The 16,606-nt window shown below is 30.8% G+C and overlaps 1 long non-coding RNA gene across 2 annotated transcripts; it reads left to right on the top strand.

The window, feature by feature from the left end:
• The first annotated feature begins 11,519 nt into the window (after positions 1-11,519).
• On the top strand, positions 11,520-13,808 carry LOC143196381 (uncharacterized). 2 transcript variants are annotated; one of them, XR_013005742.1, is made up of 4 exons: positions 11,520-11,630; positions 12,291-12,523; positions 13,574-13,628; positions 13,687-13,808. It is a non-coding gene; the product is annotated as an uncharacterized LOC143196381 (long non-coding RNA). The 2 variants fall into 2 exon arrangements; XR_013005750.1 differs by lacking the exon at positions 11,520-11,630 and having other exon boundaries at positions 12,386-12,527; positions 13,578-13,628.
• The last annotated feature ends 2,798 nt before the right edge of the window (positions 13,809-16,606 follow it).

Here is a 16,606-nt window from a genome sequence, read left to right as displayed (position 1 = left end):
GAAGTAACTAATAAATGGTGGAATCGTGACATGTTTTAGGCAGATATAGAAATTCACAGTTTAGTGAATGAATTGAACAGTGACTCGGAAAGTGAAAGTGACTGAAGGATACTTTCAGGATATGTGATATTGATGAGAGTGGAATCAACTAAAGGTATGCACATAGTTAATTGAATATATAGAAAGATCTATGTGCACAGATATAATTATAATTGTTCAAAATTAAACATGAGCCTTTGGTTAGAACGTATGAGGAGAAAATGAATACTGTTTTGTAGATATGCTAAATGCATTAGACATAATTCAGTGATCAATTTTATGAAGAATGGTGTACACAAATAGTAGCAGAAAAAATAAAATATACAGTGGCACCAAGATTACTTGACCAGTAAACACACCATCGAAGGAAACAAGAACTAAACGTAAAAAGGTAAATATGCTCTCCAATGAAAGTAAAATATGTTTGTCAGATATAGAATTGTCAATTAGTTGGATTAGATTTCTAGGGGATACCAGTATACAAAAACAGGCCTAGAATCTTTACCTCATGGATGGTGTGAAAAAGAGTTATATGTAAACAAAACAAATCTAACCTACAAACTATTGTACCTGTGTACTTAATTGTAGTTTTAAGGCCTTCGATAATATATGTACTTGAACTAACTTAAGAAATGTATTACGATTAGCAGCTTGAAATCAAAATCTTTGAGCTCAAAATTCCCTATTTAATGAACGTGGTCATTAGCTTGCAATGAAGTAGCGTAGCCGTTTCAAGGAATCATCGTTTCTGTAAATTTTTTTTATTTCTTCATTTTAAAATTCATAATATATATGATAATATTTGAATTTTAGGGGTTATATGGCACGGGAAAGGAGGTAGAACGAAATAAAACTGCTGTTTATAATGTGTGACCGATATTTATTGAAAAATAAAAATATCGAGTACACAGTAGATAATAGATAAAAAGGAGCGGCGTTGGTTTTACCTGAAAACGGGGCTTGGGAGTCGATGGCGGCACATCTAAACTGATAGATGTTCAGTGACTAAGTGATTCACAGTACCCTTTAATAATTTATGGTAACTTACAATAAATTTAAAAGGCAGGTGCAATTTGTTGGTAACATATTGTCTGATAATAAAAAACACGAGCGATTTTTTAATTTTTGATGTGAGAGGGTGTAATGAAACATTTGCGTTGTTTGCTAGGTACTACGAATATCAACAGACTTACTTCAGACGACCTTCTTCTAGAAGTAGGTTATATTTGTTGACAGGGGGGGAGGGTTGAAATCTGAAAGAAAATGTTCGATACTCTCCTTCGAAATCTTTAAGTTTTTAGTATCGATATTTTAATATTACATTAACCATATAAATAAAAACACAACACACACGGCAAAAAAGTATTAGCAAAACATATCGATATTTTTTGGTATCCGTTTCTTGTATCAGTTGAATTTTAAATTGATACCCGAGTCACAACGCAAAATTTGTAAAACAAGTCTGCGAGAAGTTATATTCCTGGGTACGCCAGAGAATCGACCACAGAGTAATATATAGAGGATTAACTTAATCCACGAAGCCGAATACTTGTTTTGCGTAGTCCCACCAATGCAGATACTGAGAGCACGTTTGATTGGTTCGTTTGGACATCAGACAGCCCAAAGTAGGTAGATTAAGCACGCGTTTGTGACTTACATATTTTTCCTTTCAACCATTTAAATAAAACATATATGTTCATATACTAATTAGATACTAAGATAAATTGATTTCTACAGAAAGACATTATAACAATAATGTATTCAAATGCGCCAATAGAAAAATTACATTATAGGTAAATATGCAAAATTACATTAAAGCCATTAAATATAATGATATACTTCATTGACGTTTAACAAGATGTTTGTAAAATACTATTAATTAAAAACCTAATTATTTTAAAGGGGTAAATTTATTTAAAGAAATATAGTTTGGTTTAAAGCTACTTGAAGCAACCAAAATAGGTGGATTTTATTTTTATTTCTTAATTCTTCAATAAATATGTTTAAAATAAAGAAACTGAATACAGTTTTTGTTTACATTCAATTATACATTAATATAAAATAAAATAATACATTTCGTAGACCAATAAGTTGATACTGATTCTATAGACAAGATAGTATCTCATTATTGTCATTTTGTCATTTATTGTCTCCCATTAGTTTATTATATTCTTAATAGATCTTTAAGATGTCTCTTCAAAGTTATAGAAATATAACTCCTGCATTTGACCGTAATAAGAACACAGCAGTAATTTTAACATATATACTTGTTACAGTTTTAATTCAGATTTTCAGAATGACAAACTAAAAAGATAATAATACGTCGATACATTTTTGTGTTCAACAAATAAATAATATGTTAACAGGCACACGCTTAAAATCTGCATTCATTATAAAGGAATAAAGAGATAGTAGCACTAATATATCTTATTTAAATTAAATAGTAAAGAATTATGTGTTAGAGTGTTTTTAATGGACTGAAATCAGAAAGATGTATGTATAACAAAAAATAGACAGAAAACGTATACAAACATCACCATATTCCATTTTTACATTTACTAAAAGCTTCAAATAACTTCTGTTTTCATATTATTTAACATAAAAATATATCTTTGTTCCATAACAATCGTAATAATTTATAACTTATACACTTATATTCGAATTATCATTCGCTAATTTTGCCTATTAAATAATTATATTACCTCAACAAAATGTAAATAAAAAATTAACCTAAAAATGACTTCTTAGCAGAACTGTGGTAAACAATAAGGCGTATATAGAAAAGGATGTGTAATTGTGAGCAATGTTAGGCTAGATTTGAACAAGTGCAGTTCTAGCCAATGAACACCGTCCTTTGATTAGGTTTTTACGTTATTTTGTCCGTTTTTACCGTCCCTGACATAGTGTACTCTTTTTTAGGATGTCTTTATCACTATGGTCGTGCCCCGAATTTTCACGGAAGTAATTTCATGGAAAATACTACCTAGGTTTATGTGTATTTACTGGGAACATTTGTAGATTTATTGATGGAGCAAGATTCTTTAAAAATATAAATATTTTAGAGGGGTGGGGTATCGTATAAATATATAAATATATAAATATATATACTCTTTTTTAGGATGTCTTTATCACTATGGTCGTGCCCCGAATTTTCACGGAAGTAATTTCATGGAAAATACTGCCTAGGTTTATGTGTATTTACTGGGAACATTTGTAGATCTATTGATGGAGCAAGATTCTTTAAAAATATAAATATTTTAGAGGGGTGGGGTATCGTATAAAATCAATCAAATCTAAATTAACATCCAAATCTAGCTGAAACCCTGAAAATCCGTTCACGATAAAATGTTTTCTTGACAAATGCTTATAATATTAATTAAAATTAACTAATCCAATGGCAAAATGACGATCTTAGCGTTTGCTCTACTAGAGCTAATACAATTTCTTATTTTTTTGTATTAACACTCTATACGACTGCCTCGAGTTCTCTATATTCTTTCACTTTAACGTTCCTTCAACAGTTTCGAGAATGGCTCTAATACGATTTATAAACGATGACTGTAAATTGATATTTAATTTAAACCATAAGTTGCGGCAACAAATTTGTTAAATGACTTGATAAGGAACCTTTTATGACAATGATATGCCATGTTAAGAAGAAAAATATTTATAAATATACATAATAGTGACATGGGATTGAAGAAACTATGGGACATAAAAACCAATTAGATATTATGTCCATTGCCAAGATTGAATCTTTTAAGGAGGAAATACAAGAAGGGTTTAAGGAAAAAATGGGAGAACAAGTAGAATAGGCAAGAGGTGGACAAAATTAGAGAGGAAAATGAAATGTGAATATTGAGAATAATAATATAACATAGAAATGAAGGGAGTAAAAAACATAATTGGCCTATGTATAGAGAAAAGGAATATACAAAGTCGTTGTAAAACTATTGGCCGTAAAATACATTAAGAATTCAAATAAAACATAAATAGGTTGTAAAAGTCTCATTAAAAATATTAGGAAATTAAGAGGAAAGGGCTATCTAATATAAAATTGTTATTGTAGAGAACTAAACATGATCAAGGAAGGAATGAAAAATTAATCTATATATCTAAAGAAGGGAAACAAATACAGTGAAATAAATCAAGGGATCGGAAAAGAAGAAGTGAAAAACAGAAAAGATAAGATATCAGAAATTAATAACAGATGAGCAGAATTACTGGAAAGAGAAGACAGCCGAATGGGGGAGGTATTCAAAATAAATTGACAAAAAGTCATAAGGATAAAAGAACAAGCACATAAGGAAGAGTAAAGGCTCAACACAAAGAACATAATAAAAATTAATTCAATAAGTAAAGATACGGGTAAGGCAGGTGTGGTTAGATATACTAACGTAACCGAAATTAAAGAGAAAAGATCTGATATTTATAAAATGAGCAATCACCATATCTTTATCTACAAAGGACTAGATAAAAGAAAGCAGACTAGAATAAGAAATATGGAAATGAATAATGATTTCTAAAAGAATATTTCAAAAAACGATATAATATTAATGACCCCAGTTCACAGTTGGATTGAGAATTAAGATATAGGATCCACGCCACTTCTTATTTCAGAATGACGATTGATTCAAATTTGATAAATAGCGATGAAGCGACGCTTAAAACTCTTTTTAAAATTGACAAATGCTATTGAGCTATTGTTAACTGTAATTTGAATATTTTGAAGAATTTATGTTTCAGAATTTCTGGCGAACTCGGTTTTTAGGTAAAACACGCAGTGACGAGGTTCGAAAAAATGTGGTCCAATTAACATGGAAACTGATCTAAAAAATACGAGATCAAATGTGGAAGTCAATGTTATTCAAAGCTACAACATGTACAGAAAAATATTCTATTCTCTAGCAGCGTATTGATTGAGAAGTAGACTTCCCAAGTTTCGGTTATGAAAACCGAGAGGAATCAGTCCATAAATAATAATAGGTAATAATTATAGTATCATCGTATCATGACTACTACTATAAAGGAGGAGGAGTGAAACCAGCAAGGAAAACAGAATATGATTTTATAAAAGGGCATAGCTAAATAAATTATAGTTTTATAAAAATAAAGATATATTGACTGGCGACTCTTCTCAGGTGAAATATGCGATGGTCTGCAAGGTGAAGATTTTGCTTTGAGATGAATGAATGACATATACAAATATGGTTTCTAGACTTTTTACAAATAATATTAGATAATATCAAGTGTTTATGTAAATATGGTTAATGGACTTTCTTTTAAAATGTTTCAATACAATGTCTTTATGTAATAATAGTACATGGTCTTGGTGTAAACATACTTCAATATAATCTTTATATAAATATGATAATTTCGACTTTTTGTTGTCAAATATTTCCCAATTTTTATTTACCCGGTAAACAAAATTATAACACTTTCTATTATTAAAATGTGCATTTTAATTACTACTTAATTTAATAAAACCTCAAAAACAAACTTTTTAAACGGTATTTAATTACAACTAATTTCCGTTAGCTTTCACGAATCAAAAAAGTATTAATAAGTATAAATTATTACGCGGCTGAACAAAGTATCATAAGTAAGTATACATGCATAAGTTTACATGAGCATAAATATTTTAATTTTAATTTAAGTTTTAAATTGATATATTATAGTTACACATATTATTTACAATGTTTAAAAATATACTGTTAATAATTCATAATTTCTTCTATTTGCCTTCTGTGTTCCAACTACGGAAGTTATGTATTTAATTTAATTTTAACTTCTGCATATTTTAGATATATCATTTATGTTTTAACAGACTCCTTATCTTTTTCTAAAATATCTATTACAAAATCAATTAATACTCCACGCTGATTAAAAAAAGAATAATTTATTTACCTAATATTTAAATTAAATTGTATTGTTCTTTGCTTTATTTCACAAATCGATTTCGCCATGCAGATAGGTCATCTTTAGCTTGTCCTTTATGGCTATAATCTATATTCATTTTTTTATTTCTTTTTTTCATTTTTTCTGTTATATTGCTTTCTACTTCAACTTATGTCCAATGTGTTCCAATTAATTTCTATGAGATTATATTATAGCTGTTAATATTATATCCAATTTTCATTTTATATCTTGATGCACAAGTTACCGTATTTAATATCTGCAATATGCGGTTAGTGGTTTGTCAAGAAATTAAATTAGAAAATCTAAATATCTTGTTAGCAAAGAAAACAGACGATACTTTCTATTCTCGAATTTTATAAATCTATGTTCGGACGAAATTTTCGCATATAACGGATTTACCGTTCACAGCTGTATATACTTTCTAATGAAGTGGACGTATTAATGCATTCCCTCTACAAAAAGTAATATATAGTTTGATGTAATTATACATCTCTTAATTGTATTTTTTATTCAAACTTGCCATAACTCTTTAATAATTCAAACTATACGGAAATAACCGAAAATAACATAAAATGTGATATAACACTGATAAGATTAAACAACTTCGTTGAGTAATGTTTTAACACACACGCTTTTCATTTTATTATCGTTTCAAATGTAGAATATAGAGATTTGTCTTCCGAAAATTATCTACCGGCATTTTACGGTACAACTTTGCTAGGTTTTTATTTTAAAAATTCTTATAATTGGCGTCTGTAGTTAATTTACATACAAGAGAAATATACATAACAGGTCAATTGAAAAGTCCCTGGATTGACACATAGATGGCGTTAGTAGAATTATATCCATGTGCTTTTTAGTTAGCCCTAATCCTCAAAAGATATGTGTATAAATTTGACAGCTGTCGGATTATTAGTTTGTGAATTATAGCAGTTTGAGTGAAGCAAATTTTGTTATAGTGAAAAAAATAATAAAAAGAAATATGGCGTGTTGATAAAATATTGCTTTTTGAAGGGAAAAATACAGTTGAAATGGCGGTAACAGAACAAACTAAGGAGAAATATAGTAATATCATTGGAGCAGTGTTTGAAGATGATCAAGAGTAATAAACTCGAGTTTTTGCGTCGACATGTGACAATGGATGAAACATGGTTCCATCATTTCACACCGAAGTCCAATCGACAGTCATCCGAGTGGACTGCATACGGTAAACCCGCTCCAAAGCGTGGGAAAACTCAACAGTCGACTGGCAAGGTTATGGCGTCGGTATTATGGATGCGTTTGGAATAATTTTCATTGACTACCTTGAAAAAGGAAGTACCATCAACAGCTACTATTACATAGAATTATTGGGCCGTTTGAAGGACGAAATCGCCGAAGAGCGGCCGCACTTGAAGAAACAGAAAATGCTACTTTACCAAGACAATTCACCGTGTCACAAGTCAGTGAAAACTATAGCAAAAATCCATGAATTGGGCTTCGAATTGCTTCCTCACCCACCGTATTCTCAAGATCCGGCTCCCAGTGACTATTTCCTATTCTTAGATCTATCTAAAAGAATGCTCGTTGGGAAGAAAATTTCGTTGAATGAAGAGGTGATCGCCGAAACCGAGGCCTATTTTGAAGCAAAGGCCATATCGTATTACAAAAATGGTATGGAAAAGTTGGAGGGTTACTATAATCAGTGTGTCACCCTTGAAGGGAATTATGTTGAATAAAAAAAATATTTTTGCAAAAAAATGTGTACGTTACTCAGAAATACATTACTCAGATAAGCAATTGTTAATTAGGTAAATTAGGCCTAACGGGTCAATTGAAAAGACCCCATCCTACCATAGTAAAACACATTTTTTGGCAAAATTAGTTTTTTTGCCCTTTGCTTCAAAATACGTCTCAGTTTCGGCGATCACCTCTTCAATCGAAAAAAATTTCTCCGCAGCAAGCATTCTTTTGAAATCTGAGAACAGGAAATAGTCGCTGTGTGCTAGATCTGGAGAATACGGTCGGTGAGGAAGCAATTCGAAGACCAATATATGGATTTTCGCCATCGTTTTCGCTGATTTGAGAAACAGTGCATTTTCTTGGCCAAGCAGCACTTTTTCTTCAAATGCAGCCGTTTGTCGACGATATCGTCTTCAAACGGTGAAATGAATGAATGAAAATTATTCCATGCGTATCCCAACATACAGACGCCATAACCTTGCCAGCCGACTGTTGCGTTTTCCCACGCTTTGGAGCGGGTTCATCGTGTACAGTCCACTTGAACGACTATCGATTGGACTTCGGACTGAAATGATGGAGCCATGTTTCAGTCATTGCCACATATCGACGCAAAAACGCAGTTTAATACTCTTGATCATGTTCAAACACTAATTCGAATCGTCAACTCATCGTTGTTTTTGGTAAAAAGTGCGAACCTAGTTTGCACAGAGATTTCTCATACCCAAATATTCGTGAATGATATGATGTACACGTTCAGTTGATATCTTTAGAGTTTCTGCTTTTTCATTCAATTTCAATTTATGGTCATTCAAAATAATTTTGTGGATTTGTTTAATGTTTTTTTTCGTAACAACCTCTTTTGAGCATCCATTGTGTTCATCGTCTTCGGTGCTCATTTCACCACGTCTAAACTTAGCATACCAATCCCTGATGGTTGATTTTCCTGAGACAATGTCCGGAAAGTCGGCATCAAGCCAAGTTTTTGCTTCAACTGTATTTTCAAAAAGCAATATTTTATTAATACGCGAAATGCCTTTTTTACAATTTTTCTCACAATAACAAAAGTTTCTTCATTCAAAATGCTATAATTCAAAAATTCATGAACTGCCAGCTGTCAAACTTATACACGCTTTTGAGGGTTAGGGTTAACTAAAAACATATGGATTTAATTCTAATAGCCATCTATGTGTCAGGCCAGGGTCTTTTCAGTTAACCTGTTAAAAAACGACTAATACTTACTGAATCAGAAGAGGGAACATCCGAGGGAGTGTCAACTCTAAACAATAAATAAGTCCCAAGTACTGGAATATGTAATCGATGAAAATATTAACGCAATAGAAAACCAAATATCTGAAATAATTGGCGAGTGTCCAACTAAAGTATATCAGGCAGCTTGATACAAACAAAAGCAAAGGATATCCCACGAATATTTACAGATATAGGAAGGTAGAGATACATAAGAGAGACAAAAGTAGAAGGCAGACGGACAGTTAAAAGAAGCCATTTCTATCAAACCAGAAATACTTAAAATGTAGGGAAAAATTAGAGTTTTAATAAAAAAACTACGTTAGAAATATTCATAGGCATGAAAATCGTTAAAAGTTGTGATAATTTTTTTTTTGGTAATCGCAAAAGTGATAACGCTAACGCTGGATGTCATTTAACAGTTATTTTCTCTCTTTTCATTTTTGTTTTTTCTCTAAATATTTAAAGTTGTGACTGATCAATAGGGGAGTTTCATCGAGTATATAAAGACTTTAAGTACTATTCCAAGGTCGTCAGGATGTAGTTATGCTAGGAGTTTAAATACGTTATAAACGGATAAATTTATTTTATGTAAAAATGAGTTATGACAGAAATAGCATTATTAAGTGCGTACAAAAAAATAATTGAGTGTGTACTTAATTTTGTTGACGCAATATTTAAGTAATTTAAGGTTTTTTTTATTTTTTGTATTTATATCATTCGCTGCTAGCGTGTATCTAGCGTGTATTGATCATTATCTTGCCATTAGAAAAAGTATAATCATCAGCTCTGTTTGGTAATTAAAAAAAAAAAATGGTATCACCTTTGAATTATTTAGCAGCTTTTAGCAAATTAACTTAATTTTTAGGAACATTAAACTATTTTAAAAGACAATCCTTATACGATTTAACGAATATTACATTATTATATTTCATATACACTTATACATTTGGTTTTTATTTATTGAATAGATTTAATGCATAAATAATTGTTTTGCTCAGTATTATTATTTTAATCGGTTTAAACATTATCATTTAAAGAGTTCGATATTTCTTGTTATTATAGAATACACAAAAATTCACCATACACGCATCAATCATTAGAAATAATTTCTGGAGCGTAAAACAAATTTCAAGAGAAAACGTTTACGTCATTTTATTTTATATTTTAACATCGCCAAATTATGTTGGGTGGCAGGTATATAAAAAATTTACGAAGAACTAATTTAGAAAATTCAACCTATATGAATCAATCGTTAGAAAAATTAATTTGAACAAATGAGGTTGGGTGGCAGACACCCAAAAAAGTGAATTGTAACCGGTTAAGTTCAAAATGTGTTGTTGCTTATAAATGACATGAAAATTCAAGCTTGATTAATCATGGTTAGTTCAAAGTCAACATGCCAATATATAACATAACAAACGAAAGTGTCTTAAGATATTAGGATGCATAATATGACAGTAGCCTAATTTCAACTGATTTAACTTCGCGAATAATTTGTTCCTGATCCAATATATATGATCGAGAGAGATGTGAGAGTTGATATAAATTAGCCAGTTTCATATGATTAGGTAAAAATGCGAGTAATGACGATAAGTATAGCAAAGAGTTAAATGTTAAATATTAAACCTCAAACAGAGAGCCTAAAAGGGAAGCCTTGGCTCACCCGTGACGAAGACACTGCCGAGTTATATTAGTTGTGTCACTCTATGTGAACTGGTTACATGGAGAATCCAATTTGCACAATCTTAGTTAAAGGAGTTCTCAAAGGCAAACGAGGAGTAGAATGGACGAGGAGTAGTAAACTTGCACAGCTTTCTACCAGATAATGTATATAATGTATTTCAATGTACTTTTGGTAAGCATTATTAGGTGTTTAATGTAAAGGAGTTGTATGTACACTTTAATTTCTGTTTCTGAGTGTGATTATTGTAGATAACTTTCCTCAAAATTAGGGCTCAAGCATTCTTCAGGATATAGGGCCCACAAAGGGCCTCTGAATTTATTGTGAACAAATATAGTTCACAATAGGTATATAATGTAGATAGAAGCTTTAATTTCAGGGTGCTTGGTGGAAAATATGAATGCAATTCACTCGCTGATGCCTTGTATTATAGGATGCTGGAAACATTAAAACTTCTGGAATCATTCAATACAGACTGTATCACTGAAATGTGGATAAAATTAGGGTAAAACAAAAAATTATCTAAGGCATATTGGTTGTTAAATTATAATAATACTTTAAAATAATGAAACGGCAACTGAAATCTGTCTAGTTAGGAGAACCACTTAAATGAATTGATCGATATCTGACGTTTGATACATCATATTTACAATAAAAGTGTTTCGATTTCATTGGAATGGAATTAGAACAGTATTATATTTGTTTCTCTGATTGAGGGAAATAAATATATAACTTATGCAGAATTCATACAGAAACAGACTTACATAGGACCGGAACATTGCTCAGTAAACGGGTCCAATAAAACTTGTTTTGATTTGTCGAGATTGCTCTGACAAGTATCTAACGTTAAGTGGTCCTCGTTACTGATATTTCCCAGGCACATATTACTGATAAAATAATTAGGAAGTGGTAAACATTTTGGTATATATACAGCTCCTTTTCTACTAACAAGCTATGACGGTTCAAACAAATGAAGTTCATTGAAAATTACAACATTTCAAAATTTTTTCTGTGTTTCCAGGTAAGTTACATATCTATATAAATATATACAAATATATTTTAATTTATCCAAGTTATAAAATGGGGGGATTTAAAATAACAATTTTTATTTTATTTTAAAAACTATTTAATATTACAAAAAGTTCCCCTAACTTGTTGAACGGTTATATATCGGTTATATAAATCGGTTATATTAAAACCTAGGGTTTTTAAAATAGAGTTTTAAAATATATCGATTTAAATCGATTGATATATCGATATATATTGGCATTTTGAAAAGGTCTTTCAATAGATTAAGGTAACCGATATTATTTTTAAAATATGTTAGATTTATATTAAACTCTTTTTATTTTATTTTATTCGCACTATTTACGAAACAAGATTTCAATTCTTTCTTTCTTATATCTCTATCTCTATATCTGTTATATGGAGGTTTCATAACCATAATTCTACTTTCCTTATATTTAGTTAAGATTTATGATTTCCATTTTTGTCTATATATTATTAGCAATGTATATCTTAATATTACAAAATGGATTTTAAAAATTAAGCGTTCAACTGAGAGCAACTTTTTTAAGTATATCTTACAATATTTATAAATACATGATAATTTTCGTGTTTTGTGTAAATTTAAACAGATATATTGGGCATCTAAATAAAGGCAAATACTAATTATTTGCAGTTTTTTTTTTTTAGTTTTTTTTATTTTTTCGGATACACAAGACAACCGTCCCAAGCATTACAACAATATCCAGAAGCATGTAAAAATAAAAATCACAATTCGGGAATCCTTCAGCAAATCATGGACTATTTGAATGCCATAAGAGATGTAGCTAAACTACTGATTGAGTTGGCAAATAAATTAGAAATTATCGTTGCTAAATTTTTGGAGATCTCAGAAATTTTCCGGAACTGGCAAGTATAATTACTAATATATAATTTTCAAAAGCTATGAACAAAGTATGAGTTAATTCAATACAAAATTAACAATATATAAAGTAGAGTACTTTCATCGTGTCAATACCACAATTTTGAAAAAATAAAAATCATATAACAAATATAGAGGACCAAAACGGTATAAAATATAATATATTTGTTCTTACCTCTTGCTGGCACTTTATCTACTTCTTATCTAATACAAATCTTAAAGAACAATATACATGTTCTGTATGTACGTTTCCCATTAATAGAACCAATAATCCGTGTTGTTTTAACAATTAATACTTAATAAGAACCTACTCAAAGTTTGAGTTCTACCTGTCGATTCACTATTTTGGTTTTTGATTTCAAATAGATGTATGTACATTGAATGCTATCTTATTTAACATTAGAATACCCTGAAAAAATACTTATTGTTTGATATTGCTTGTGAGATTAAAAAATAATAGATAGGATATACATCGTTTAATCACTATGAGTGGGTTTCGGATTGCACGGTTTTAATAAGTATAAATGGTTTAATAAGGTTATTGAAGATTTGCCTTCTAATTTTGTCTGAAGATTTTCATCATTTTTTCTAAACTGATCAAGCAATAAACTTAAATGTTTTTAAAACCTTCTATAATAACTAACAGCAACAATTGATCAAATTATATAAAGTTAAATATAATTTTTTATCAAAATAAAATACTTACAAAAAGTTATCGCTAAAAGCCGGTAAATTAAAATACAAATTCTTTTAATATCCGGCTTATTTGTCAAAATTAACTCTCATTTCCATTCTACAAACTTATTATATGTATATGGTTACCAGCTTATGAGAAGTACCAGCTAATTATTTAAGAGGAACTGCTATATGTTTCAGCGTAAGTTTTCATTTGTTTCTAGCTGACAAAGTTTAAACAAATTCTAGGTTAAATCATGAACCGTTTTAACTGATGATCTTTCATATTTTGTTGTTGGAATAGTAGATATTATAGCTTTTATTCAAAGACCTGAAAATAATGTTTTTTTTTTTTAATTCAGCCAGTAAATGATTTGCCAACCAACATGGAAAGCAACACTTATGTCTCACAAGACCGTAAGTTACTATAGACACAATTAGACTTCTTAGGGCGTTAATTAAAATATTTGTTTAGGACAACAACCGATTCGTCACACTGAATGAAATAATGCTTCTGCACTTTTTTTTACAAACATAAGAATCTCTACAAATCACTCTAATATCGATGTAACTTAAATATATGTTTGTTTTTTTTTACTTTTTATTTGTTTACTTTTTTACTTTTTATTTTTTATTATTTATTTATTAATTTACCATAACCACGCCTCCTATTACCTATACCCCATTGCCCACTCACAATCTTACGAATTGAAAATTTGGAACATTATTTTATATGATTTATATTTTCTTAAACTAAAGGCTATCTAACTCCATCTAACGAGTTTATAATTATATACTACTTGTATCCGCCATAAAGCGTACGATTATTAATTTACAAGATCACACTGACTGTGTTAAAAAGATCGCTCTCATTAGAATGTCCCGTTGCTGTTAGTATCTGTAGCACATTGACGATCTTTATATAATTACGTTTTATTATCTGGCCTCCATTTAATTCGATACATGGGAGAACCCTCATAATTGTCTATTGGCGATAAAAGAAGATTATTAAGAGGTTTTAGTACAGCCATTAGTTAAAGAGTATTCAAGAAAATTCAAATACCTAATCAAGGAAGTGCGCAGTTGGTGCAACTTGATAGTATAAAGATTGTCGACATGAACCAATCATTATACCCGTCTATTCTTCGTGATTTAAGTTTATTTTAGATAAAGTAGTTTGAAAACTGCTTAATAAAATTTTGCCAGTTTTTTCGCATTTACATTCCAGAAGACAAAATCGAACAACAGGAGAGTAGAGAAGCTAAGATTTAGACAAAATACGTTACTATTTCAACCCCCAGACAGATCTCCGATGATGTAAATAAGCCGATATATATTGAGAAACAGATTTATCTCAGAAACTAGTGGAAAAGGTGAATTAAACCACTGGTCATGACAATTTCTAAGTAATGGATATAAAATATGATGTATCCGTCTAATTACCAGATTTTTCGCACAAAACACACCGGTATTAACATAGTCATCAAACACAATCTTCATTAAAAATAACACAAAATATTGAAATAATCGGTCACATGGAAGCGCACAGTTGGTGCCACTTTGACAGTGTGAAGGACGTCATAACCAATTGTTTACCTATGTAATCTTTTTAATTAATAAATGTACAAATACTGTAACTCTGAATATGCCGACATAGAGAGAGTAAGATAACTTAGGAACTTTTGTTATTGTGAAAAATGGATAAAAAGGAATTTCGCGTTTTGATAAAATAATGCTTTTTGACGCAGTGGACGCTTTGGTAATTGGAAGGGCTTCGAATTGCTTCTTCATTCGCCGCATTCTCCAGCGGCCATTTCCTGTTCTCCTGGAAATCCTCGCTGGGAAGAAATTCTGATCGAATGAAGAGGTGATCGCCGAAACTGAGGCCTATTTTGAAGCAAATGACAAATCGTACAACAATAAGGGCATCAAAAAGTTGGAGGGTGGCTATAATCAGTGTGTCACCTTTGAAGGGGAGTTCAGTTCCAACCTTCGTAGGGTGAAGACGTATTTTCAATACGGTCCAAGCTATAAAAAGATACCTTTCTTTTAAAAAAAACCCAGTATTTTATTACGGTTATTTAATTGAGTCTTAAAACGCATAACAGATGAGGCTATCCGCCTCTCAGTGGACCTAAAGCGTAGTGAATACGTGTTTACGTGACCAGACAAAAGGACTGCATCTCATTTTTATTAGTGTTTAAAATTATTTCATCTTATTTTACAACAGTCCTTTTGAAATTCATTTATAGTATTTATAGTAAAAAACTAGTGCTAAAATAACGTAAGTGAAAAATGAAGTGCGTGAAATAAACAATGTATTTATTTTATTTTTTTTATCCTCTGGAAGTAAATTAAATAAAATATTAAAAATTAAAAAATGGCAAACCATAGCGATTCAACCAAATCACCTGCACACTTTGATATAAGATTAGAACAAACAGCAATAACGCAAACTCCACCATCAGAATGGACTACAGTCATTAACAAAAAACGATTGAGAAGTCCAGAAGAAGAAATCGCGCGGAAACAAACAAGAATCAGTGACTATTGGTTGCAGAAACCGATAGAGACAAAAAACAGTTTTAGCAACCTATCGGAAGAAATTGAAGAGAACATACAACCAAGCCCTGAAAAAGTTGTTCCCAAACCACCACCAATAACAGTCTATAAGGTAGGAATAATAAAAAACATCCATGATTTATTGAAAACCATTACTACGAACTACATAATTAAAACAGTGAGCTATGAAACAATTAAAATCCAATTGTTCGAAGCGGGTCACTTTAAAGTTCTTACAAAAGAATTAGATGAAAGAAACACCCAATACCATACATTCAGGCCAAAATCCGAGAGGACATTTAAATTCATATTAAAAGGATTACATCACGGGACGGACCTTAACACCATAAAGGTAGAACTAGATGAAAAAGGCCACGAGGTCGTAAATATTCACAATATACGACATCACACGACAAAAAAACCTCTGCCTATGTTTTATATAGACATAAAACCTAATGGAACTAATAAGGCGGTGTATGAAATCACCAAATTGGAAAATAATATTATTAAATGCGAACCACCATATAAAAAGAATTATACCACAATGCACAAGGTGTCAAGCGCACGGGCACACAAAGACTTACTGTCGTAAATCATATAGATGCGTAAAATGTGCAGGAGAACATAAGACAGGAGATTGTACTCGTAAAGTTCGCGATGAAAAAGTGAAATGTGTTAACTGTAACGGAAATCATCCAGCGAACTACAAAGGTTGCGCAGTTCACAAGCAACTACAGCAGAAACTCTATCCTGCCTTAAGGGAAAAAAGGCATCAACAAAAACAATCCACTACTACCAATCTACCACTACCCACCAGAACAAGTCAACCAGAC

Source organism: Rhynchophorus ferrugineus, unplaced genomic scaffold (genome assembly GCF_030347505.1).
Source record: "Rhynchophorus ferrugineus isolate W39M unplaced genomic scaffold, kcgeb_rfMv2 rfM1, whole genome shotgun sequence".
NCBI classification, from domain to species: Eukaryota; Metazoa; Arthropoda; class Insecta; order Coleoptera; family Curculionidae; genus Rhynchophorus; species Rhynchophorus ferrugineus.
Note: the sequence above shows the minus strand (reverse complement) of the source record. Positions and strands in the feature narration are given on the sequence as shown.